Source organism: Mobula hypostoma, chromosome 10 (genome assembly GCF_963921235.1).
Source record: "Mobula hypostoma chromosome 10, sMobHyp1.1, whole genome shotgun sequence".
Taxonomy (NCBI): Eukaryota; Metazoa; Chordata; class Chondrichthyes; order Myliobatiformes; family Myliobatidae; genus Mobula; species Mobula hypostoma.
The window spans coordinates 36,947,093-36,974,071 of NC_086106.1; the positions used below are offsets into that span (position 1 = coordinate 36,947,093).

General features: G+C 43.2%; 1 long non-coding RNA gene across 2 annotated transcripts in view; it reads right to left on the reverse strand.

Annotated features, from left to right (window-relative positions):
- The window catches only part of LOC134352840 (uncharacterized), a 43,604-nt gene extending 18,575 nt beyond the window's left edge, over positions 1-25,029 (reverse strand). Inside the window, exons 1-3 of one of the 2 annotated variants that reach the window (XR_010019481.1) lie at positions 24,150-25,029; positions 21,845-22,002; positions 5,228-6,785 (exon numbers count right to left, since the gene is read on the reverse strand). This is a non-coding gene — a long non-coding RNA (uncharacterized LOC134352840). Of the gene's footprint in view, positions 1-5,227; positions 6,786-21,844; positions 22,003-24,149 lie in introns of those variants that run through there. The other variant, XR_010019482.1, reaches the window with a different exon arrangement.
- Between the last annotated feature and the right edge of the window lie 1,950 nt (positions 25,030-26,979).

Sequence of the window (26,979 nt, forward strand, 5' to 3'; positions counted from 1 at the left end):
TTGAGATTCTCCTTTACTTTTTTTGCAAACAATATAAAACCGTAAGACATTAAGAGCAGAATTAGGCCATTTGACCCACTGAGTCTGCTCCACAATTCCATCATGGCTAATTTATTAACCCTCTCAACCCCATTGTCTTGCACTCTCCTCATAACCTTTGACACCCTGACTAATCAAGAAGCTCTCAATAGTGTGCGCCTCTGACAACAAAGTCCAACTGCACATGGTTACTAAGCCCAGTGGAACTGTTTCTACTGAGGGGTAAAGGTGGGTTACTGGTGCCTTAAAACCAGTCACTTTGGGTGGATGGGGCTCGTCAGCAGTGATTAGCCACTCATGTAGAAGAAAAACTATAATCTCAAGCTTCTTACGATGATCTCAGAGCTAGGGTGTTGATTCAGAGGGACATTAGGACCGCGTGTGTCCTTTGTTTCATGGAATCCTGGTTAACCCCTTCTGTACACAATGTAGTGATTCAGATCGACGGGTTTACTAAGAACCAAGGAGATCATTGTGGACTTCAGGCATGCCAGGGGTCACACTCACGTCCCCATCTACATCAACAAAACTGTAGTGGAACGTGTATCAAGCTTCAAATTCCTTAGTGTCCACATTTCCGAGGATCCCACCTGGTCCCAGAACTCCTCCATCCTGATCAAAAAGGCGCAACAGTGCCTTTATTTCCTGTGGAGCATGAAGAAAGCTCACCTCTGTCTCAGGATACTAACGGACTTTTACCGCTGTACCATTGAGAGCATACTCACCAACTGCATCTCAGTGTGGTATGGCAATTGTCTCATATCGGACCGCAAAGCACTCCAGCGCGTGGTGAAAACTGCCCAGCGGATTATCGGCACCCAATTGCCCACCATTGAGAACATCTACCATAAATGCTGCCTGGGCAGGGTGAAAAGCATTATCAGGGACGCATCTCACCCTAACCATGGACTTTTTACTCTCCTCCCATCCGGTAGGTGCTACAGGAGCCTCCGCTCCAGCACTAGCAGGCACAGGAAGAGCTTCTTCCCTGAGGCTGTGACACTGCTGAACCTCTCATCACAGCGCTAAGCAGTATTGCATCCATATTGTACTGTCTCAGTACTTTTCTATTTGTGTGCTGTAGCACTTTTTTTATTCGCAGTTATTTTGTAAATAACACTATTCTTTGCATTTCTGGTCAGATGCTAAATGTATTTCATTGGCTTTGTATCTGTACTCGGCACAATGACAATAAAGTTGAATCTAATCTAATCTAATACATGGTCAGGATAGATCAAAAGCAGAGGCAGAGGAGTATGCCTCATTATCAACTTCTATTGGTGCACAATTACATCAGTGCTGCCCAATTCTGCTCACCAGACCTGGAATATCTTGAAGTTAAGTGCCATCCATTTCACCTACCATGGGAGATTTCCATGATCACTCTGGTAGCAGTATACATTCCACCTCAGGCCAATGTCAATCAGGTTTTAGATGATCTGAGCAATGGGATCAACATGCATGAAACAGCACACCCTAACACCTTCACCATCATTTTGGGGTATTTTAACCAGGCCAGTCTGAAAATTACCATCAACAGATCTCTTGTAATACCAGAGGAAACAACACACTGGACCATTGCTACACTAACATCAAGAATGCCTACCGTGCTATTCCATGCCCTCACTTCAGAAAGTCTGATCACCTGGCTGTACTTCCACTCCCTGAGTATAGGCAGAGACTGAAGACTGCAGCACCAGTAGTGAGGACCAAGAAGGTATGGACAAGAGCAACACAGGAGTGCCTACAGAACTGCTTTGAATCGATGGTCTGGACCGTATTCAAAGACTAATCTTTGAATCTGGATGAGTATGCTGCAGTTGTTACTGACTTCATTAAAACCTGTGTGGATGAGTGTGTGCCTACAAAGACTTGCTGTACATTCCCAAACCAATAGCCGTGGATGAACTAGGAGGTACGCCATCTGCTGAAGGCTAAATCTGTGGCATTCAAGGCTGGCAACCCAGGTCTGTACCAGAAAACTAGGTATGACTTGTAGAGGACTACTCCAAGGGCGAAGAGACAATTTTGAACAAGGTTGGAAATGGATGTACGACAACTCTGGCAAGGTTTGCAAGACATTGCTTCCTTTAAAGCAAAACCCAATAGTATGACTGGCAGCGATGTTTCACTACCAGATGAACTCAACACCTTCTATGCCAGCTTCGAAAGGGAGAATATGACTACAGACGTGTAGATCCCTGCTGCACACGGTGATCCTGTAGTCTCTGTCTCGGAGGCCAATGTTAGGCCGTCTTTAAAGAGGGTGAACTCTCGCAAGGTGGAAGGCCCCGACGGAGAACCTGGTAAGGCTCTGAAAACCTGTGCCAACCAACTGGCGTGAGTATTCAAGGACATTTTCAACCTCTCACTGCTACGGGCGGAAGATCCCACCTGCTTCAAAAAGGCAACAATAATACCAGTGCCTAAGAATAATATGAGCTGCCTTAATGATTATCGCCCAGTAGCACTCACATCTACAGTGATGAAATAACTTGAGAGGTTGGTAATGACTGGACTGAACCCCTGCCTCAGCAAGGACCTGGACCCACTGCAATTTGCCTATCGCTACAATAGGTCAACAGCAGACGCAATCTCGATAGCTTTTCATATGGCCCTAGACCACCTGGAAAATACAAACACCTATGTCAGGATGCTGTTCATCAGCTATAGCTCAGCATTTAACACCATCATTCCCATAATCCTGATTGAGGTTACAGAACCTGGGCCTCTGTACCTTCCTCTGCACTGGATCCTGGACTTCCTAACCGGAAGACCACAATCTGTGAGCATTGGTGATAATATCTCCTCCTCGCTGATGATCAACACTGGTGCACCTCAGGGGTGTGTGCTTGGCCCACTGCTCTACTCTCTCTATGCCCATGACAGTGTGGCTAGGCATAGCTCAAATACCATCTATAAATTTGCTGATGATGCAACCACTGTTGGTAGAATCTCAGATGGAGATGAGAGGGCAGACAGGAGCGAGATATGCCAACTAGTGGAGTGGTGTCGCAGCAACAACCTGGCACTCAACATCAGTAAGACGAAAGAGCTGATTGTGCACTTCAGGAACAGTAAGACAAAGGAACACATATCAATCCTCAGAGGGATCAGAAGTGGAGAGAGTGAGCAGTTTCAAGTTCCTGGGTGTCAAGATCTCTGGACACCTAACTTGGTCCCAACATATCAAGCAACACACACAAAATGCTGGAGGAACTCAGCAGGCCAGGCAGCATCTATGGAAAAAGTACAGTTGATGTTTCAGGCCAAAACCCTTTGGCAGGACTGAAGGAAAAAAGCCGAGGAGAAGATTTGAAAGGTGTGGATGGGGAGAGAGAAATGCCAGGCAATAGGTGAAACTTGGAGGGGGAGGGATGAAGCAAAGAGCTAGGAAGTTGATTGATGAAAGAGACAGAGGCCATGGAAGAAAGAAGAAGTGGGGGGGCGGGGAAGCACCAGAACGAGGTGATGGGTGGGCAAGGAGATGAGGTGAGAGAGGGACAAAGGGATGGGAGATGGTGAAGCGGGGTTGGGGGGGGTTTAGGTATTACTGGAAGTTTGAGAAATTGATGTTCGTGCTACTCAAATGGAATATAAGGTGTTATCTCTCCAACCTAAATATGGCCTTATTCCGACAGTTATCGATGCAGCTATAAATAAGTTAAGACAGTGACTATACTTCATGAAATTTGAAGAGATTTGGTATATTAACAAAAACACTCCAAAACTTATTTTGATGTGCCGTGGAGAGCATCCTGACAGGCTGCATCACTGTCTGGTATAGAGGGGCTACTGCACAGGACCGAAAGAAGCTGCAGAGGGTCGTAAATTTAGTTGGCTCCATCTTGAGTACTAGCTTACAAAGTACCCAGGTCATATTCAAGGAGCAGTGTCTCAGAAAGGCAGCGTCCATTATTAAGGACCCCCAGCACCCAGGGCATGTCCTTCTCTCATTTTTACCATCAGGAAGGAGGTACAGAAGCCTGAAGGCACACACTCAGTGATTCAGGAACAGCTTCCTCTTTGCTATCCGATTCCTAAATGGACATTGAAACCGTGAACATGACCTCACTTTTTAAATATATATCATTTCTGTGATTGCACAATTTTTAATCTATTCAATATACATATATAGTAATTGATTTATTTATTTTTTTCTTCTATATTACGTATTGCATTGAACTGCTGCTAAGTTAGCAAATTTCATGACACATGCCAATGATAATAAACCTGATTCTGCTGCCTTGCAGCTATACTCACTCATGGGGAAGGCCTTGGGAGTAAATCCCAAGGAAAAATCCGGAGCGGAGTCCCTAAGTAAGAACTACATTGAGTTAAACACTGACTAGCTACTCCTGTGACGCCACTGGTGACGTCTCTGCCATTCTTCTGGATCCATCAGTTGTGTGTGGGGGGCGAGGGCAGCAGCTTACTCTTCGTATCGTACTGCTCTGGCTTGCGTTTCCTATAGACAGCTCGGACCCAATAACCATGGTCCACTCTGACCAACGGAGGGCCTCACTATCGTCTGGCTAAAGAAATTCCTCCTCATCTCTGGACATCCCTCTAGTCTGAGGCTGTGCCCTCTGGTCATAGATTCACCTACTACAGGAAAAATCCTCACCACATGCACTGTATCCAGAGCATTCAATATTCAATAGGTTTCAATGAAGTACCCCCTCATTCTTCTAAATTCCAGTGAGTACAGGCCCAGAGCCATCATACACTACTCACACATTAACGCTTTCATTCCCAGAATAACTCTCGTGAATCTTCTCTGGACCCTCTCCAATGCCAGCACATTGTTTCTTAGATAAAGGGCCTAAAACTTCTCACAATACTCCAACTACAGCTTGATCAATGCCTTATAAAGCCTCAGAATTACATCCTTTCTCTTATATTCTAGCTCTCGCGGAAGGATTGTTGGCTTTGCATTTGCCTTCTGCTCTGTAATGTAACTTCAGAAACTAATAAATAGAAAAACACAGGATCCTGGGGATGTGTGTACTTAATTTCTCTTTTAGTGAGGCACTCACATATGACCTGATGGCGTAATGATGTATGCCATTCAAGTACTTTTACATAAAATCCACAATAAATTATGAAAACAAAGAATGCTCAAACAACATATTTACAATATTAATCATTTATTACTCAAATGTTATATACACTACACTCCCCCTTGTTTAGCTATCAACTCAAAATAAGATGCATCTCAACTACAAACACTTATATAGTATACTATATAACTACAATATAGACATCAGCAGCATAGTAAATTTTAAACTGTCCCAATCAGGCCTAAAGATTTAAACACTGTACAGGATTTCTTACTCTTGTGGGATACCTTTCGAGACGGGGGTCACTCTGCTTGGCGGGTAAGACTTGTGGCTGTGAACCCATTTCAGGCTCTGGGGCTTTCTCTCTGGTGGCTGTAGGAGTTGACACTGAGACTGCAGGAAGAGGTTCTGACAGCTCTGGACACCTTTTTTCTCTTTGCTCTCCTCAACTGATTAACATGTCATCTCCAGATGACTTCAGAAGCAATCTCCACCGTGTAGGAGAGTGGTCCAGTCTGTCCTTAATGTTTCCAAGTACCCACTTTTGAACACCTCTGTAGTACTTCACCAGGACCGCTTGTCCAAGAGTGAAAAATCAAACCTCCTTGTTTGAGGAGCCCTCAAATTGTCTCAGCTGCTTGTCTTGCATACTCCTTCTGAGACAGGGTTTGAGAAGGTCCAAGCTTGAGCAATCCAGAAATAGCAGAGTGTGTGAGTTGTTGGTTGTGGAGTGTATTGCATAGCAATACATAAAGAGGAAATGTGCGAGCTTCTGATTCAGTGTAGTGTTCTGCTGACATTGCTCACAGTGTGTTTCTTTGACCTTTCCACCAAGTCTTTTGTAGCTGGATGGTACAGTATAGATGTAATATCTCTCATTCCAAACATGTTCCGCAACAAACTATGGTCCATTGTCACTGACTATGTATTCTGGAACACCAATCCTTGAGGAAAGGTTTCTCACCACATCAACAAGTTGTGAGGCTGTAATGGAGGCTATTGGGAACATTTCTGGCCACTTTGTAGCTGCATCCAAGAAATTTGTGCCCATGAATGGTCTGGCAAAATCTCCTTAACTCCTCTGCCAGGGCAATCCATGCCATTCCCAGAGATGGAAAGGTGGTGCTCTTGGCATCTTCGGGAAGTACTGGCATCCAGAACGGTGCATGGCAAGCTGCTCTATCTACTGATCTACTCCAGCCCACTAGACAGAACTTCAGGCTAATGGTTTCATTTTGACCATGCTGAGATGACCGACATGTAACTCCTCCATCACTTTAGCACTCAGCTTAAATGGTACAACAAATCTGAATCCCCACATTAGGCAACCTCCGTCAAGGGCAAGTTCATCCTGGTAAAAATGGGGGAGTCGGAACCTCTGCTCCACATTCCAGGCATTTTGGGCAGCTATGTAGACCTGGCTCAGTGAGGGGTCTTTTCTGGTTTCCCTTTGGATCATTTGTGCCGCAAAAAGGAAACTTTCAATTTACATTACGGAAAACACATGCAGAAGAATGTCCTCTTTTGTAAGTTTTTCAGGTATTTCCTTTTTCAAGGGTAACTGGACAATCGATCAGCATTTCCATGACTAGTTGCCTTCTTGAATTCAATCTTGTAATTGTGTCCTCCAAGAAACAGAGCCCATCTCTGTATTCATGCTGCTGCTGGTAATGGAATACTCTTCTGTGGATTGAAAATAGACACTAGTGGTTGATGTTCAGTAATGCGGGTAAACTCTCTCCCATACAAGTACCGGTTCAAATGTTTTACACGTCAAACCAGACTCTATCAATCTCTATAACTAGCGGTAAGGGAATGTGATGCAAAGGCTACGGGGTATTCACTTCAATCACTCATAACTTGTGACATGCCTGCACCTGCACACAAGGCGAGGTGTCACAGGCAAGCTTCACTGGATGACGTGGATCATAATATGCCAGTTCACCCTCTAATGTCACCATTTCCTTCACCTTTTGGAAAGCCACCACACTTTGCTTTTTTGTCCTTTCTTCCCAGCTTGTAGAAATTAGTTCAAGGATTGCAGCATAGTAGCCATGTTTGGCAGGAACCTGTCATAATAATTGACATATCCTTAAAAGGACCAGAACTGTGATGTGTCCTTTGGCATTGGGGCATCTTACTACTGCTTGAAATTTCTCAGCACACTTGTGCAATTCTTGTGTGTCAATGGTATGACCACAGTAAGTGATGCTTGGTTTAAAGAATTTACACTGGTTGCACCACGTTCTGAACCCATAATCTTGTTTTTTTTTAAAACACTGCCTTGAAATTTCTGAGATACTCCTGGTCATTCTCACAAATAAAAACAATGTCATCCAGGTACACAGAGTGCCTGGGCAGCCTTGCACACCTGGTCCATAGGTTTCTGCCAGACTGCAGGTGCAGATGCTACTCCAAAAATAAGCCTATTTTAGTGATAAAGCTCCCTTGTGAGTGTTTATGAGGAGAAACAGTTTAAACTATTCTTCCACCTCAATTATGAGGTAGTCCTTAGCCAAGTCCACTTTGCTGAAATGTTTCCTTCTAGAAACGTTTGCAAAGATATCCTCCACTCTGTGCAAAGGATAGGTAATCTACTTTCAGTACTGGGTTGATGATGATCTTACAATCGCCACAGATCCTGACGGACTTATTCTTCTTGGCTACTGGGACCAATGGCATTGCCCATGAGCTCCGTTCAACCTTGAAAAGAATTCCTTCACCTTCTGTGTGATCTAGTTCACTGACTACTTTATCACAGATAGAATAAGGAACCAGACAGGCTTTGTAAAACTTGGGTGTGGCATTTTCATTTAATACTACTTTACCCTTCATATGTTTGTGTTTTACAAAGTAATCCTTTCAGCTGATGTGGTAACACCCAGTACCTTGTTTAATTCACTTTCAGTTGACTCTATTGCAGGAGATATGGCATGTAAATAATTTATGTATCTCCTATCTGGTTACAGGTGTCCCCCGCTTTTCAAATGTTCGCTTTATGAAACCTCACTGTTATGAAAGACCTACATTAGTACCCTGTTTTCACTTTCAGAAGGTGTTTTCACTGTTAGGAAAAAAAATCAGCGCGCAATAAAAGGCAACACGCGCTTCAAGCAGCCGCTCTCCCCGGATTCGGAACGGCGTTGCTTTAACACATGCCTGTGAGCAGCCGTTTGCAAGATGAGTTCTATGGTGTCGGAAAAGCCTAAGAGAGCTCGTAAGGGTGTTACACTTAGCGTAAAACTAGACATAATTAAGCGTTTCGATCGTGGTGAACGAAGTAAGGACTAAGTGAGTTTGGCTTGTGGAAGCTGACGAACATGATGTTGAAGAGGTGTCAGCATCTCATGACCAAGAACTGATAGATGAAGAGCTGATGCAATTGGAAGAGGAAAGGATAACAATCAAAACCGAATGAGTAATGATATAGTACGACTTTAATTTTGAAAGGGTACGTAGGTTTAGGGGATATTTGCAGGATGGTTTGAGTGTTTACAAAGAACTGTATGATAGAAAAATGCGCGAGGATCAGCAGTCAAGCAAGCCTTCCACATCAGCCACAGCAGACGACGAACCTCGACCTTCGACATCGGGGCGAGCAGTCATAGGCAAAGATGAGCTGCCTGCTCTAATGGAAACAGACGACGAGATGACACCCCAGTGTCCCACCACCCCGACAGCCCAGTGTCCCACCACCCCAACCCTCAGGCCACGGACAGATACCAATTCACGGAGAATGCAAAGGTAGCCAGGAGGCACACTGCACATCTTTAAGAAAAAAGCCGAAATAAACATGCTAATTAATTAGGTGCCACCGACACGTAATTGTCGGCCCAGATCAGTGCCGATTGCCCATTGTGTCGCCTCTGATCTAGGCCGACAATTATGTGTCGGCGGCACCTAATTAATTAGCATGTTTATTTTGGCTTTTTTCTTAAAGATGTGCTGTGTGCCTCCCGGCTACCACTGGACTCCTGCGTGCTTCACAGCAATGTATGGGTCAGCGGCCTGGAGGGTGGGGGCCACTGCACCACCCCAACCTGCGACAACTCAGTCTAACAGACCATCATCCGTGTGCTCGGCGCTGTCTTCCCGGTTCCGGTAAGTGGTACTACACTGTACATACATTATTTCTACTTTATATCGGCTGTGTATTTTTACGTGCTATTTGGTATAATTTGGCAGTTTCATCGCTTAAAAGTTACTGGAGAGAGTGTTTTTACCAACAGCGCTTGCGTGAGATTTTCGCTACGGAGAACAGTTCAGTAATGATTGTGGAAAAGTATTTCTACTTTATATAGGTTGTGTATTTATCATATCATTCCTGCTTTTACTATATGTTACTGTTATTTTAGGTTTTATGTGTTATTTGGCATGATTTGGTAGGTTATTTTTGGGTCTGCGAACGCTCACAAAATTTTCTCATATAAATAAATGGTAATTGCTTCTTCGCTTTATAATATTTTGGCTTACGAACCGTTTCATATGAACACTCTGCCTTCGGATGACGGGGGAAACCTGTATAGTTATCTAGCCCTTCTATTTTTACCACATGCAAGCCCAATGTGGTTTGTTGGTTGTCGTATTTTACTGTTATTAATGTTATTCCCACAGGAGTTATCTTTTCTCCAGTATAAGTTCTTAGTTGGATAACTGCAGGCTTCAGTTCAATGTCTTCGAAATGCTGTTCAAACTAATTTTGTGGAACAACTGAAACAGCTGAACCAATGTCCAATTCAATTTTAATTAATTTGACATCCACTTCTGGTGCAAATCATATTACTTGTCTTTTGTCAGTTTTTACATTGTACAAATGTCAAGGCTACCCAATCCTCATAATTCACCCTCATTATTAATAGATTTTTCAATCAGTTCTTTTTGAATCTGCTTTGACTATTTTTATTTTTTGTTCTCTTCCCTGTGTCGTTCATTTATTTTTGTCTGCCTGACATGCTCTTTGCATGTATCCTACTTTGTTGCATCTTCTGTAAGTTTCACTTTTTAGTCTGATTTTGCCCCTGACCCAACAATAAAACAATTTGTTCAGTTCTGCTTAGAGGGCGCAATTTTGTTTAAACTCAATTTCATTCCTGACTGCAACTCAACTGTGTCTCTGGCTGCTGTTTCCATTTGTACAGCAATTTCAACTGTTTCTTTAAATGTGGGTTCTGCTTCAATTAGGAGCAGTTTTTCAATACTTCCTAGCCAGATTCCACAAACTAAATGATTTTTCAGTGCATCATTAAGTCCATCACAGAACAGATAATGCTCAGACAATTTCTACAATTGAGCCACGTAAGCTGAAACAGACCTCCCTTCATTTTGATTCCGCTTATGAAACTTAAAGCATTCTCCAATCAATAATGGTTTCGGTTCTACATATTCCTGAATATGGTCACGATATCAGCAAAGATCATTACGGATGGTTTGTTTGGAGCAGTTAAACCTCTAAGCAAGTTGAATGCTTTTCCACTATTGCACTCAGTAACACTGGCACTCACTTTTCATTGGCGATTTCATTTGCTTCAAAATACCGTTCAATTCGTTCAGTGTATGCATCATCCAGCTATCTGTTGTCCAATTGAACATACCTATTTTTCTGATGTAGCCAGCCATTTCTGCCTACACTATACAGTGGCATCCAAAAGTTTGGGCACCCCTGGTCAAAATTTCTGTTGCTGTGAATAGTTAAGTGAGTAGAAAATGAACTGATCTCCAAAAATCATAAAGTTAAAGATGAAACATCCTTTTCAACATTTCAAGCAAGATTAGTGTATTGTTTTTGTTTTGTACAATTATAGAGTGAAAACAAGGAAAGGAGCACCATGCAAAAGTTTGGGCACACCAAGAGATTTGAGCTCTCAGATCACTTTTACCAAGATCTCAGACCTTAATTAGCTTGTTAGGGCTATGGCTTGTTCACAGACATCGTTAGGAAAGGCCAGGTGATGCAAATTTCAAAGCTTCATAAATACCCTGACTCCTCAAACCTTGTCCCAACAATCAGCAGCCATGGGCTCCTCTAAGCAGCTGTATAGCACTGAAAATTAAAATAAATGATGCCCACAAAGCAGGAGAAGGCTATAAGAAGATAGCAAAGAGTTTTCAGGTAGCCGTTTCCTCAGTCCGTAATGTAGTTAAGAAATGGCAGTTAACAGGAACGGTGGAGCTGAAGTTGAGGTCTGGAAGACCAAGAAAACTTTCTGAGAGAACTGCTCGTAGGATTGCTAGAAAGGCAAATCAAAACCCTTGTTTGACTGCAAAAGACCTTCAGGAAGATTTAGCAGACTCTGGAGTGGTGGTGCACTGTTCTACTGTGCAGCAACACCTGCATAAATATGACCTTCATGGAAGAGGCATTAGAAGAAAACCTTTCCTGCGTCCTCACCACAAAATTCAGCGACATAAGTTTGCAAAGGAACATCTAAACAAGCCTGATGCATTTTGGAAACAAGTCCTGTGAAATGATGAAGTTAAAATAGAACTTTTAGGCCACAATGAGCAAAGGTATGTTTGGAGAAAAAAGGGTGCAGAATTTCATGAAAAGAACACCTCTCCAACTGTTAAGCATGGGGGTCGATCGATCATGCTTTGGGCCTGTGTTGCAGCCAGTGGCTCTGGGAACATTTCACTGGTAGAGGGAAGAATGAACTCAATTTTATACCAGCAAATTCTGGAAGCAAACATCACACTGTCTGTGAAAAAAAAAAGCTAAAGATGAAAAGAGAATGGCTGCTACAACAGGATAATGATCCTAAACACACCTCAAAATCTACAATGGACTACCTCAAGAGGAGCAAGATGAAGGTTTTGCCATGGCCCTCACGTCCCCCAACCTAAACATCATTGAAAATCTGTGGATAGACCTCAAAAGAGCAGTGCATGCAAGACGGCCCAAAAATCTCACAGAACTAGAAGCCTTTTGCAAGGAAGAATGGGCGAAAATCCCCAAACAATTGAAAGATTCTTAGCTGGCTACAGAAAGCGTTTACAAGCTGTGATACTTGCCAAAGGGGGTGTTACTAAGTACTGACCATGCAGGGTGCCCAAACTTTGGCTTCAAGCCCTTTTCCTTTTTTGTTATTTTGAAACTTTAAAAGATAGAAATAAAAAAGTAATCTTGCTTAAAATATTGAAGAAATGTGTCATCTTTAACTTTATGCCTTTTGGAAATCAGGTCATCTTTTACTCGCTTAGCTATTCACAGTAGCAGAAATTTTGACCAGGGGTGCCCAAACTTTTGCATGCCATTGTATTCAATCTACCACTTCTTTGCCCAATCTATATATGCCCTTCTGAAGAGTTGCTGCTTCCTCAACACTACTTGCCTCTCCACCTTTCTTGGGATCAGCTGCAAACTTGTCCACAAAGACATCAGTTCCATTTACAAAATCATTCACCTATAACTTGAAAAGAAGCTGTCCTAAGAGTGCTGTCCCAAGGAACACCACTCATAGCCAGCAGCCAACCAGAAAAGGCTCCCTTTATTCCCACTCTTCTTAAGTAACCTCATGTGTACCCATCTGAAAATCCATGTAAATAATATCCTGACTGTCAATCTTGCCTGTTACTTCCCCCAAAGAATTGCAACAGATTTGTCGGGCAAGATTTCTCCTTTAAGGAAATGATGCTGACTTTGGCCTATTTTGTCATATACCTCCAAGTTCCCCGAAACATAATCCTTAATAACAGAGTCCAACACCTTCCCAACCACTGAAGTCAGGCTAACTGGCCTCTAATTTCCATTCTTCTGCCTTCCTCCCTTCTGATGGAAAGCATCAAGTTGGATAAGTCACCGGAACTGGACAGGATGTACCCCAGGTTACTGTGAGAAGCGAGGGAGCAGATTGTTGAGACTCTGGCAGTGATCCTTGCATCATCAATGAGGGCAGGAGAGGTTCCAGAGGGTTGGAGGATTGCGAATGTTGTCCTCTTATTCAAGAAAGGAAGTAGGGATAGTCCAGGAAATCATAGGCCAGTGAGTCTTACTTCAGTGGTTGGTAAGTTGATGGAGAAGATCCTGAGAGGCAGGATTTATGAACATTTGGAGAAGCATAATATGATTAGGAATAGTCAGCATGGCTCTGTCAAAGGCAGGTCATGCCTTACAAGCCTGATTGAATTTTTTGAGGATCTGACTAAACACATTGATAAAGGTAGAGCCGTAGATGTAGTACACATGGATTTTAGCAAGGCATTTGATAGGGTACCCCATGCAAGGCTTATTGAGAAAGTAAGGAGGCATGGGATCCAAGGTGACATTGCTTTGTGGATCCAGAACTGGCTTGCCCACAGAAGGCAGAGTGGTTGTAGACGGTACCATATTCTGCATGGAGGCTAGTGACCAGTGGTGTGCCTCAGGGATCTGTCCTGGGACCCCTACTCTTTGTGATTTTTATAAATGACCTGGATGAGGAAGTGGAGGGATGGGTTAGTAAATTTGCTGATGACACAAGGTTGGGGGTGTTGTGGATAGTGTGGAGGGCTGTCAGAGGTTACAACGGGACATTGCAAGGATGCAAAACTGGGCTGAGAAGTGGCAGATGGAGTTCAACCTAGATAAATGTGAGGTGGTTCATTTTGGTAGGTCAAATGTGATGGCAGAGTATAGTATTAATATCTTGGCAGTGTGGAGGATCAGAAGGATCTTGGGGTCCGAGTCCATAGGACACTCAAAGCTGCTACGCAGGTTGACTCTGTGGTTAAGGAGGCATACGGTGCATTGGCCTTCATCAATCGTGGGACTGAGTTTAAGAGCTGAGAGGTAATGTTGCAGCTATATAAGACCCTGATCAGACCCCACTTAGAGTACTGTACTCAATTCTGGTCGCCTCACTACAGGGAGGACGTAGAAACCATAGAAAGGGTGCAGAGGAGATTTACAAGGATGTTGCCTGGATTGGGGAGCATTCCTTATGAGAATAGGTTGAGTGAACTCGGCCTTTTCTCCTTGGGGTGATGGAGGATGAGAGGTGACCTGATAGAGGTGTACAAGATAATGAGAGTCATTGATCATGTTGATAGTCAGAGGCTTTTCCCCAGGGCTGAAATGGCTAGCATGATAGGGCATAGTTTTAAGGTGCTTGGAAGTAGGTACAGAGGAGATGTCGGGGGTAAGTTTTTTACTCAGAGAGTGGTGAGTGCGTGGAATGGGCTGCTGGCGGCGGCGGTGGAAGCAGAAACGACAGGGTCTTTTAAGAGACTCCTGGATGGTTACATGGAGCTTAGAAAAATAGAGGGTTATGGGTAAAGCCTAGGTAGTTCTAAGGGCGGGATATGTTCAGCACAGCTTTGTGGGCCGAAGGGCCTGTATTGCGCTGCAGGTTTTCTATGTTTCTATCCTTAGAGCCAAACTGTTATTTTACCCAGTACCATCAACTTGCACCTGGACCATAGCACTCAATATCTCAAAACACTTATCCAAACTTATCTTAAATTTTGCAATCAAGCTTGCATCCACAATTTCTGCTTGCAGCTCATATCGCACTTTCACCATTTCCCTTATAGTAACTCAAGGAATTTGCTTGCTCCCAGATGCCAAAGCATATCAAAGTCCTCTGTTTTTCTGACGATAAACTTGTAATCCTTCATCAACCCAGGTTCCCTAATCCTGCCAATCTGGCCTTTCACTCCAACAGGAACATACTGTTTTACGCTAGTGTTGTGATGTGAATTTTGGTTTTTTTTGCACACTTGTATGTTATGTCTAATTTAAGCTAGCTGCTCCAAGTGTAAGTTAACTCACATTTGTCAGCTTTGTAAAATACTGTCCTCCTGCTGCAAAAAGCAAATTCCATGGCATTTACACTCTGAGCCCAAGCCAAGAGTAAACTTTAACTTGAACTCTTCCTGAAGAATGTATCTGATTTTTAAAAGCCACAACATCAGCTGTTGGTTTACCTATAAACAGCCTCTCTCTATTAATCAGAATCAGGTTTAATATCATCAGCATATGTCATGAAATTTGTTGTTTTTGCAGCAGCAGTACAATGCGATATAATAAAAACCATGAACTATAGTAAGTATATATAAAAGTTAAATAAATAGTGCAAAAAAAGTACTGAGGTAGCATTCATGGGTTCAATGTCCACTCAGGAACATGATGGCAGAGGGGAAGAACCTTTCAGGCTCTTGCACTTCTTTCCTGATAATAGCAATGAGAAGAGAGCATGTCTTGGGTGATGGGGATCTTTAATGATGAATGCCGTCTTTTTGAGGCATCGCCGGGATATTACGGAGGCTAGTGCCCATGATGGAGTGGACTGAGTTCACGACTTTCTGTAGCTTCTTTTGAACCTGTGCAGATGACCCTCCCATACCAAACTGTCAGGCAGCCAGTTAGAATGCTCACTGTGGGACAACTGTGAGTGCCTTTGGTGGCATAGCAAATCTCCTCAAGCTCCTAATGCTGCTCCGTTTTCTTTATAACTGCATCGATACGTTGGGTCCACCTCAGGTTAGGTCCTCAGAAGTACTGACACCCAGGAACTTGAAATTGCTCACACTTTCCACTTCTGATCCCCCTGTGAGGATACATCAAGAGTAAAAGGATAACTAGGGAGAGACTGGATCAACTCAAGGATAAAGGGGGGAGACAGTTGCTTGGATTCAGAGAATGTAGGTGACATACTTAATGAGTACTTTGTTTCAGCATTTATCAAGGAAAAGGATATGGAGGACCAGGAGATCAATGCTGAGTGCATAAATACGTTAGGGCATTTACAGGTCAAGATGGAGGTAGTGTCAGGCCTCCTAATGAGTATTGAAGTGGATAAGGCCCCAGGACCTGATGGGATTTACCACAGGTTATTGAATGAGGCAAGAGACGCGATTGCTGGGCCCTTGAATAGTATCTTTTGTCCTCTCTAGCCAGAGGCTAGGTCCCGGAGAACAGGCGAGTGGCTAATGCTGTACCTCGACTTGAGAAGGGAACAAGGGAAAATCCTGAATACTATAGACTGGTGAGTCTCACGTCAGTGTAGGAAAATTGCTGAAGAAAATTCATGGGGATAGGATATACAGGCATTTGGAAACCCACAGCCTAACCAGAGAGAGCCAGCGTGGGCTTGTGCGAGGCAGGTCAGGCCTTACTGACTTAATCTTGAGTTTTTTGACAAAGTATGAGTAAGGTGTTTGACAAAGACCCTCATGGGAGGCTAATCCAGAAGATTTAGATGTATGGGATCCTTGGCAAATTGGCTGTTTGGATTCAGAATTGGCTTGCGCATAAAAGGCAGAGGGTAGTGGTTGAAGGGACTTATTCAAGCTGTAGGTTTGTAATTAGTGGAGTTCTGCAGGGACTGTGCTGGGGCTTCTGCTGTTTTGTGATTTATATAAATGACCTGAATGAAAATGTGTATGTGTGGTTAGTAAATTTGCTGATAATGCCAAGATTGTGGATAGTATATAAGACTGGCAAAGAATACAGCACAATATAGATCAGTTACGTATATGGGCTGAGAAGTGGCAGGTGGAGTTTAACCCAGATGAATGTGACGTATTGCACCTCAGTAGGGCAAATACAAGGAGACAGTACACTGCTAAGTACAATAAGTACAAGCCTTAACAACAGTGTTGCTGAGCAAAGAGATCTCGGAATCCAAGTTCGTAGCTCCTTGAAAGTGGCTACACAGATCGATAAGGTGGTTAAGAAGGCTTGTAGGTATCCCTGCTGCCCTCCAACTCTTAGACAATGTGCTCAACCACATCTGCTATCACAGCCACGTATCCTTCCTGGGTACATGTCTTTGCCACCATCTTGTATCACATGGCTTCCAGACCAGTTTTGCAGCTTCTCAGTTTGGACCCTCTGAGGACCACAGGTACTTGCATGCAATAGACTGCTTCTCCCGCCATGTTCTACACATCATACTTTCTGTCATGAGGAGGTACCTGGGGACCCTATCCAAGTCGATTCCACAACCGGGGTTCTCTTCCTGCCGCCTGTCCGATACTTTACCCTCCATCAGATCCATGCTTTCAATTGCCGGTTCTTAGCCTTTCACATGTCCAGCAAGGATCGTCAGATCCCCCATCTACAGACTACAGGACCTACCATCTCCAACACTGGCAGGCATAGATGTCCTTAGACCATGATCCCTGCTGCCGACCTCAACAGTTCTAACAATCCTGAGCAGATTCAGAACCCAAACTCCACCACCATCGATGCAGGTTCTAATGACCCCAGACATTTTCAAAGTGCCTATTGCACAACCTCCAACTCTGACTCCAGCCTAGACCTTGACCAGTTTTATTTATCAACTGTTTTATTCCCCCTTGTTCTCTGGTTCAGTCCCTTCCTACCTTTTACCATGACACTTCACATGCTCTGGACCTTTTCAATGCCTTCAAGTTCCCTGGCCCCAATCATCTCATTTGTACCATGGATGTCCAATCTCAATACACCTCCATCCCCCATCAGGAGGGCCTTAAAGCTCTCTGCTTCTTTCCAGATAACACAGTCCCAACCTGTTCCCCTCCACCACCGCTCTCCTCCATCTGGCTGAATTGGTCCTCACCCTCAGCAATTTCTCTTTCAGCTCCTCCCACTTTCTCCAAACCAAAGGTGTAGCCATGCACACTCATGTGTCCCAGCTATGCCTGATTTTTTGTTGGGTGCATGAAACAGTCTATGTTCCAAACATACACCATATTACTCTCCAACTTTTCCTACTCTACATCGACGACTGCATTGGGGCTGCTTCCTGCACCCATGCTGAGCTTATCGACTTCATCAACCATGCCTCCAAATTCCACCCTGCCCTCAAATTTACCTGGTCCTCCCCTTTCTCGATCTCTCTGTCTTTATCTCTGGAGACAGCATATCTACTGATATCCAATAACCCCATCGATTCTCACTGCTACCTGGACAATAACTCCTCCCACCCTATCACTTGTAAAAATGCCATCCCCTTCTCTGTTCTTCCGTCTCCGCTGCATCTGCTCTCAGGAAGCTTTTCATTCTAGAACAAAGGAAATGTCCTCCTTCTGCAAAGAAAGGGCCTTTCCTTCCTCCACCATCAACACTGCCCTCATCCCATCCTCCCACCACGCCACAAGGGATAGGGTTCCTCTTGTCCTCACTTAATACCCCAGTAGCCTCCCCGTTCTGCATGTAATTCTCCATAATTTCTGCCATCTCCAATGGGATTCCACCACCAAGCACATCTTTCCTTCCCACTTTCCACTTTCCATAGGGATCGCTCCATACGCAACCCCTTGTCCATTCATCCCTCCTCATTGATGCCCGTACACCTCCTCCGTTACTATCATTCAGGGCCCAAATAGTCCTTTCAGGTGAGGCGACACTTCACCAGAGAGTCTGTTGGGGTCATCTACCGTGTACAGTGCTCCTGGTGTGGCCTCCTGTATATTGGTGAGACCCAATGTAGATTGGGAAACTGCCTCGCCAAGCACATATGCTCCGTCCGCCAGAAAAAGCAGGATCTCCCAGTGGTCACTCATTTCAATTTTCTATTTCCCATTCCCAGTCTGACGTGTCAGTCCGTGGCTTCCTCCACTGCTGCGGTGAGGCTGCGTCCAGGCTGGAAGAGCAACACCTTATATTTTTTGTCTGGGTATCCTCCAACCTGATGGCATGAACACCGAATTCTCCAGTTTTTAGTAACTGCCCCTCCCCTCATCATTCCCATTCCCCTCTCACCTCATCTCCTTACCTGCCCATCACCTACCTCAGGTGCTCCTGCCCCTTCCCTTTCTTCCATGGTCTTCAACCCTCTCCTATCAGATGTCCCTTTCTCCAGCCCTTTATCTCTCTCACCTATCAGCTTCCCAGCTCTTTACTTCACCCCTCCCCTCTCCCGGATTTACCTATCACCTACCACCTTGCACTTTTTCCTCCTCTTCCCTACCTTCTTGCTCTAACTTCTAATCTTTTTTTCCAGTCCTGATGAAGGGCCTTGGCCCAAACCATCAACTGCTTACTCTTCCATAAATGTTGCCTGGCCTGCTAAGTTTCTCCAGCATTTAGTGTGTGGCTTGGATTTTCAGCATCTGCAGATGTTCCTGTTTTATAGAATGCTTGCTTTTATTAGTTGAAGCATTGAGTTCAAAAGTCAGGAGGTTATGTTGCAACTTTATAAAACTCTGCAGTATTGCATACAGTTCTGGTCACTACTATAGGAAGGATGTTGAGGCTTTGGAGAGGTGCAGTAATGGTTTACCATGATGCTGCCTGTTTTAAAGCCATGTGCTATCATAAGAGACTGGATAAACTTGGGTTGTTTTCTCTGAAGTGTCGGAGGTTGAGGGGAGATCTGACAGACGTTTACAAGATTATGAGAGGCATAGATAAGAGTGTACATAGGTTATCTGTTTCACAGGGTTGAAATGTCTAATACCAGAGGGCACGCATTGAAGGTGAGAGGGGTTGGGTTCAAATTGGATGTAAGGAGTAACTTTCTTACTCAGAGAGTCATGGATGCCCGGAATGCGCTTCCTTTTAACAGGGTGACCAAAACTGCCCATGATAGTCCAAGTGTGACATCACGAAAATCTTGTACAATGGCAAAATAACCTCCCATCTTTGTTTTTCCCAGTGCGCTGATTAAGGCCAGAACGTCAAAAATTTTCTTTACTCTCCCATCTACCTGTGACTCTGCTTTAAGGGAGCAAAGCACCTGTATTTCAAGTTTCTACTGTGCTACAACAGTACCCAGAGCACTTTCATTCATTGTTAAATCTAATTCGATTTGTCCTTCTAAAACATAACACCTCACTATCAGAAGTAAATTCCATTTGCCATTCCTCAGCCCACCCACCCAGCCATAAGGATCCTGCTGCAGTCATTGATACTACCCTTCACCTTCACTGTCATTTGCAAATTTTACCAATTACTGTTCTTATACTCTTATCCAAACCATTAATGTAATGACAAGAATGTAATGATGAAGCTTTGCAAGGCATTGGACAGGCTGCACTTGGAGTATTGTGAGTAGTTTTGGGCCCCTTATCTAAGAATTACTTTATATGTTGTGTGTGTTATACATATACTGTGTTGTGAATGTTGGTTTGAAGCAATGTTGTATTATTTAGCAGTAAACATTTATAAGGCTGAATGACAGTAAACTTGAACATGAACTGGAAAGGATGTGCTGTCATCGGAAAGAGACTAAAGGAGCTTCATGAGAATGATCCCAGGAATGAAGGAGATAAGTTACGCCTGTACTTAAGCTCTGGGCTTGTACTCACTGGAGTTTAGAAGAATGAGGGGGTAATCTCATTAAACCCTATCGAATATTGCAAAGCCTAGATACCGTGGACATGGAGAGAATGTTCCCAATAGAGGGAGGACTTTGGACTACTTGGTACAGTCTCAGGATTCAAGGACATCCCTTTAAAATAGAAAAATTTCTTTAGCCAAAGGGTGGTGAATGTAGAATTCATTGCTACAGATGGCTATGGAGGCCAAGTCATTGGGTATATTTAAAGGAAACGTTGAAAGGTTTCTTGATTACTGCGGGCACCAAAGATTACATGGAGAAGGCAGATTAGGGTTAAGAAGGATAACAGATCAGCTATGATCGAATGGTAGAGCACTCGATGGGGTGAGTAGCCTAGTTCTACTCCTATGTCTTATGGTCTAAATAGCAACAGGCCCAGTATCGATACACACTAGTGTGCAACAGAGCCCCAGTTTGAGAAATATTCTTCCACCACCATCCTCTGTTTCTGGACATCCAGCCAATTCTGTCGTCCTGTTCACTTGTATGTCATGTGATCTAACCTTCCAGAACAGCCTATCATACAGAATCTAATGAAGTCCATGTGGTGCACTGCAAGAATGGGTGACTGGTCAACTATTGCTTGTTGTTTTCATTAACTACAAACTGTATTTGGATGAGGCCAAAGTTGCATGGTTGGTACTTCTGCAGATGACACAAAAATTGGTGGTGTAGTGGACATTGATGAAGGTAATCCATGATCACAGCAGGCTTTGGATCAACTGGGAAAGTCCAACAAGTATGAATTGGAGCACTTTGACAAATTTAATCAGGGCAGCTCTTACACAGTAAATTACATTGCCATGGAGAGTGCAGTACAACAATAAGGTCTAAGGGTTCTCTGAAATTTGTGACACAGGTAGGCGAGTGGTGAGAAAGCGTTTGGCATGCATGGCTTCATCAGCAAGAGCACTGAGAAGAAGAATTGGGATGTCATGTTCTAACAACACAAGATGTTGGTTTGACATGCTTGAAATATTGTGCACAGCTCTGGTTGTCTAACTGTGAGAAGGATGTCAAAAGGTGGAAAATGACTTTAATATATGGCTGAAATCAGATGACCTTATACAACAGACATCTTTTTGTGAATCCTATATATTGACTTCAAAATTTACCTTGTCCTATTCAAGAACATTAACTTGCGGACCATTCATAACTTTTTCTATATCAAAGATTTCTAAGACACATTTAATAAATTCTTCCCCATCCATGGCCTTAACACTATGGCAGTTGTAGTCAATATTAAGAGTTGTTAAAATCTCCTACTAGTACAACCCTACTTTTCTCCCAGCTATCCACAATCTCCTCTATATTTACTCCTCTAATTCCTCTAACTGTTGGGGGAGGATGCTATAGTACAGTCCACCAAAATGATCACCCTCTTCTTATTTCTTATTTCCACCCACAGAGTCTCACTGAATGATCCCCCAGGAATATCCTCCCTATGTATTACCATAATCTTCTCATTAGCCAAGAAATCAACACCCCTTCCTCTCTTACCTCCACCTTTTTGACACTTGTTGCATCTGTTTCTGCCTCTTTCTTTGATTTTCCGTTACTCAAAGTGCTTTACTGTATTCAATTCCAAGCTGCAGCGGTGAGAGTTTTTCCTTAATGAAATACAACCAGTCAAGTGTATAGCGCCATGCGTGGCTGAGCTGTAATGGGAGGAAGGAGAACGGTCAGTAGAGCAATGATTAGAGAAGCTTCTAAACATGGGGGGAGGGGGAAAGACAGGTATTCCTGTGGTTGCAGAACTGATTCCAAGATGAGGCATTGCTTCCTGATTAACCTGCATCACAAGGGCGTGTGCTTAGCTCTCTGTTCTACTCAATTTATAATGTGTGGTTAAGTACAGCTCCAACGCCACATTTAAGTTTGCTAATAACACTACTGTTGTTAGCCACATCAGATGTGGTGATGAATCAGAGGGAGACTGAAAACCTGGCTGGATGGTACAACAAAAACAGCCTCTCACTCAAAGTCAGTAAAGAGCTGATTATTGACCGCAGGAGGAGGAAACGTAAGGTCCATAAAGCGGTCCTCATCAGGTGATCGAAGTGGAGGTCGGTAACTTTAAATTTCTTAGCGTTATCCTATCAGAGGGTATGTTCTGGGACCAGCCAGTAAGTGCCATCACTAAGGAGGCACGGCAACACCTCTACTACCTTAGAGGTTTGCGTAGATTCAGAAAGTCATCTAAAACTTTGACATATTTCTAGATGCACAGTGGAAAGTGAATTCAGTGGCCACTTTACTAAGTACGCCTGTACACCAGCTCATGCAAATATCTGATCAGCAAATCACGTAGCAGCAACTTAATTCAGGCATGGGCAAGAGGATTAGTTGTTGTTTAGATTAAACAGCAGAACGGGGAAGAAATGTGAGCTCAGTGACTTTGACTGTGGAATGATTGTTGCTGCTCAACAGGGTGGTTTGAGTATCTCACACACTGCTGACTTCCCGGGATTTTCACAGACAATAGACTCTTTTGAGAGAATGGTGTGAAAAACAAAAAAAACATCCAGTGAGCAGCAGTTCTCTGGGGGGAGGCGGGGGAGCCTCGTTAATGAGAGAGGTCCGAAGAGAATGGCTAAACTGGTTCAAGCTGACAGGAAAGTGACAGTAACTCAAATATGCACGTGTTACAACAGTAGTGCGCAAAAGAGCGTTTCTGAACGCACGACACATTGAACCTTGAAATTAACGTGCTACAGCAGTGGAAGACCAGCAATATACACTCAGTGGCCACTTTATTAGGAAGAGGAGGTACCTAATAGAGTGACCGCTGAGCCAAACTTGACTAGCTGCATCACGGCCTGGTATCAAAACACCAATGCACGTGAATGGGAAAAGCTGACAAAATGCGGTGAATACACCCCAGTCCATCACAGGTAAATCTACCACTGGGCAGATCTGCAAGGAACACTGCTACAATAAAACATCACTCATTATCAAGAACCCTACGATCCAGGCCATGCACCATTGGGAAGCAGGCACCTTATGCCCTACACCACCAGGTTCAGGAACAGTTATTACCCTTCAATCATCAGGCCCCTGAACCAGTGTGGACAACTTCACTCACCTCAATTTTGAATGGATCCCACAATTTATTGACTCACTTTCAAGGACTCATTAATTCATGTTCTCAGCTTTATTTATTTATTTGCACGTTGCTGTTCGTCAGTCTTTGTTTGTGTATTTTTTTTATTGATTCTATTGTATTTCTCTGTTCTACTGTGAATGCCTGCAAGAAAATGAATCTCAAAACCAATCTCAACTCAATTGAATCTCAATCTACAGTGTCACTCACATACTTTGATAATAGATAACACTTTGTACTATTTTGAACATTCTGTGGTCAATGATGTGGAATGCTGCAAGCAAATTTTAAGGTGTTGGAAAAGAGATTAAGAATCAGAAACTCAAATTTGGAAATTTTAACTGGTACAGGAAAAGAGGCTGGTGTAGGTAAATGTCTGGGTGAAGAGGAGGTGGAGGGAGGGAAATAAGATGGATGAAGTATGTAGATGCTGGAAGGGCTGCAGTTCATAGAGTTGCGGGTCAAGGTTCTTACAGGAAAGTTTGCTGGTGCTGTGGGAGAAGGTTTAAACTCATTTTCTAGAGGGTCTGGTGGATAGCACTGAAATTGAGGGGGGAAAGTGCAAAACATTAGAAAAGATAAAAAGCACAAAATGAAAATTTAGTTTCTAAGCAGTACCAGAGTCAGTAAATGATAATCACATATGATATCACACAGCCGCACAGCACAGAAATGAGCTGTTCTGCGTGTTCTGTAGCCTACCTTGCCTCAGTAATTACAGTGGTTGCCAGATGCTGGTAATACCTGCCTTCACCATCTTCTCAGGCAGTACTTTGCAGATTTCCAGCTACCCTTTAGGTTCAAAAAGTATTCCTTAGATTCCCTCTAAACTGCTTACGTCTCGCTTCAAATCTGTGCATTCTGGTTTTTACTGGTACAGTAAATGTTTTTTTTATTATCTATCGAATCCTGTACTTCATAGTTAGTAAGCTAAAAGATCAGCTGTAATTCATTAGCAAACGGATCAAAGAGCCGATCCTTGCTACTATTCATTGAACATTAACACAAAGAACCACCCAGGTGACGCCCAACCCAACACCGGGTACCAGAGGTAAAAGATGGAAACGCGCAGGCGCAGAACAGCTTGCCGCCAAAGTCCCCGCCCCCCTACGTGGAGCATGCGCACTGTGACTACAAAAAAACAAAGCGGAGCGGCTGTGGCTCTTAGCAATGTCGAGCGCGCGACTTCACGTCTTTAAACAGGGCGGCAGGGGCAGGCGGACTGTCCATGAGTTCCCCGGTATCATTCAATCTACGCTGCAGCACCTCTCCCATCCTACCCACCAATTCCTAGTTTCTTCTCCTGTTACCACTGAGTCCGACTCACAACAAAAGACCGGCCCAAGGCGCTTCCAGAATGCACCGCGACCCCGGGAAGCATGCGCACTTTCCGCCAGGAGAATCAATATGAGCGGTTGCTACGCGCAGAGAATTGTGGATTCTGTGATAGCCATTAATCCATGGCTTGGTATGTTTTTCATTGGATGTTGTTCCTGTTTTCCGATGGCATCATCTGCAAATTATATATAACTTTCCTCTTGCCTTCATTTTGTATTCCCAGAAGTTTTTTTCTCATGTTTTATTTCCTATACCGTGCCTAGAGCAGAATCAATAAATTGTAGTAATAGTTCAAATAATCAAGGCAGGTGCCCGAAAGTAATATGGATGTAAGTGGGAAGGACTGGACGGGAGGTACCGGCTTGGTTTGAGTCACTATGGGAAGAAATAAATACGATGGGCCAAAAGCAGACTGAAGACGAGGCTAGTGAATAGTCCAGATAGTGTTTAAAAGGGCATACATCGTTTAAGCCTCTCTTCAGAGACTTGTGATTCAATACTTTTAAAGCCATGGGTAACAAAACCAACATTGATTTCCATTGCCTTCCACTGCCTCAATTCATGACGTGAGATTACTTGTATATTAAAGAGCTGTAAGACTTTTACCAAGTGGTTTGAGGGATTGGAAGACATAATGGAGAGTTAGGACTAGTGATTATTCTGTATTTAATGGCTCTTTAGGCATACAATCCAAGTAATTTTCTCTTTCCATTTCCTGTGTTCCAATGGAAGTAATGTGATCTAAATAAATACTTTCTCACAACAAAACTTTATGACAAATCTTTATCAAACAAAATTTCTACCCGTGTTCATTCTTCATGTAATGTAACCAAAAATGTATGTTATGATTAGGTTGTGTTTTAACTAATGTTATATAGAATCCTACAAAAATCAGCCCGCCATTTATTGTTTGCTTATCTATTAATGCAAAGCACCCATCTTATAAGCAGTCCTTATTCTGCTATGTTTAAAAAACAAGTTTGTGCTGGATCCCAAGAGGGTTTCAGTGCTTTGTGACTTGCTGTGGAGAAGACGAATTTCAGGGGTGTATACTGCATACATACTTTGATAATAAATGTACCATGAACTTTGTAGAATGCCTACGTGCTGGCTTTTTAGAATAGCTCATGGCTGATCAGCTATTCTGGATTGTGTATTGTGCAATGGATCAGATTGATTAGAGAGCTTCAGATACAGGAACACTTAAGGGATTGATCAGAATATGATAGAATTCACCTTGCAGTTGAGAAGAAGAGGTTAAAGTTAGATATATCAGTATTATAAAAGAGTAAAAGTAATTACAGAGGCATGAGAGAGGAGCTGGCCTAAAATAGTTTGGAAGGTAACACTAACAGAGGTGATAGCAGAGCAGTAATGGCTGGAGTTTCTCGGAGCAATTCAGAAGGCACAGGATAGATACATCCCAAACAGTTAGAAGTATTTTAAATGCAAGATGACACATCCATGTCTGACAAGAAGTCAAGTCCAGCATAAAAGCAAAAGAGAAGCAAAAATTAGTGGGAAGTTAGAGGACTGGGAAGCTTTTTAAAAACCAACAAAAGGCATCTAAAAAGGCATATAGAAGGAACAAATAGAATATGAAGGTAAGCTAGCCAATAATATTAATAAGTTTCTTCAGGTATCTAAAGTGAACAAGAGGTGAGAGTAGACATTGCACTGCTGGAAAATGATGCTGGAGAGGTAGTAATGGGGACAAGGAAATGGCAGATGAGCTGAATAAGTATTTTGCATTAGTTTTCACTGTGGTTGATACTATCAGTATGTCAGAAGTGAGTAAAGGTGCCATCAATAGGGAGAAGGTGCTTGAGAAGCTGAAAGGTCGAAAGGTAATTAAGTCACCTGCACCAGATGGTCTACACCACAGGGTTCTGAAAGAGGTGGCTGAAGTGATTATGGAGCCATTAGTAATGATTTTTCAAGAATCAAATGATTCTGGCATGGTTCTGAAGGACTGGAAAATTGCAAATGTCACTCCACACTTCCAGAAGGAAGAGGAGTAGAAGAAAGGACATTATAGGCCAGATGTTGGAGTCGATTATTAAGCATAAGGTTTCAGACTACTTGGAAGCACATGATAAAGTAGGCCAAAGTCAGCATGGTAATTCTTATGTGATATATCTGTTGCAACAAGCAGGATGTCATGTACTTGGATTTTCAGAAGACCTTTGACATG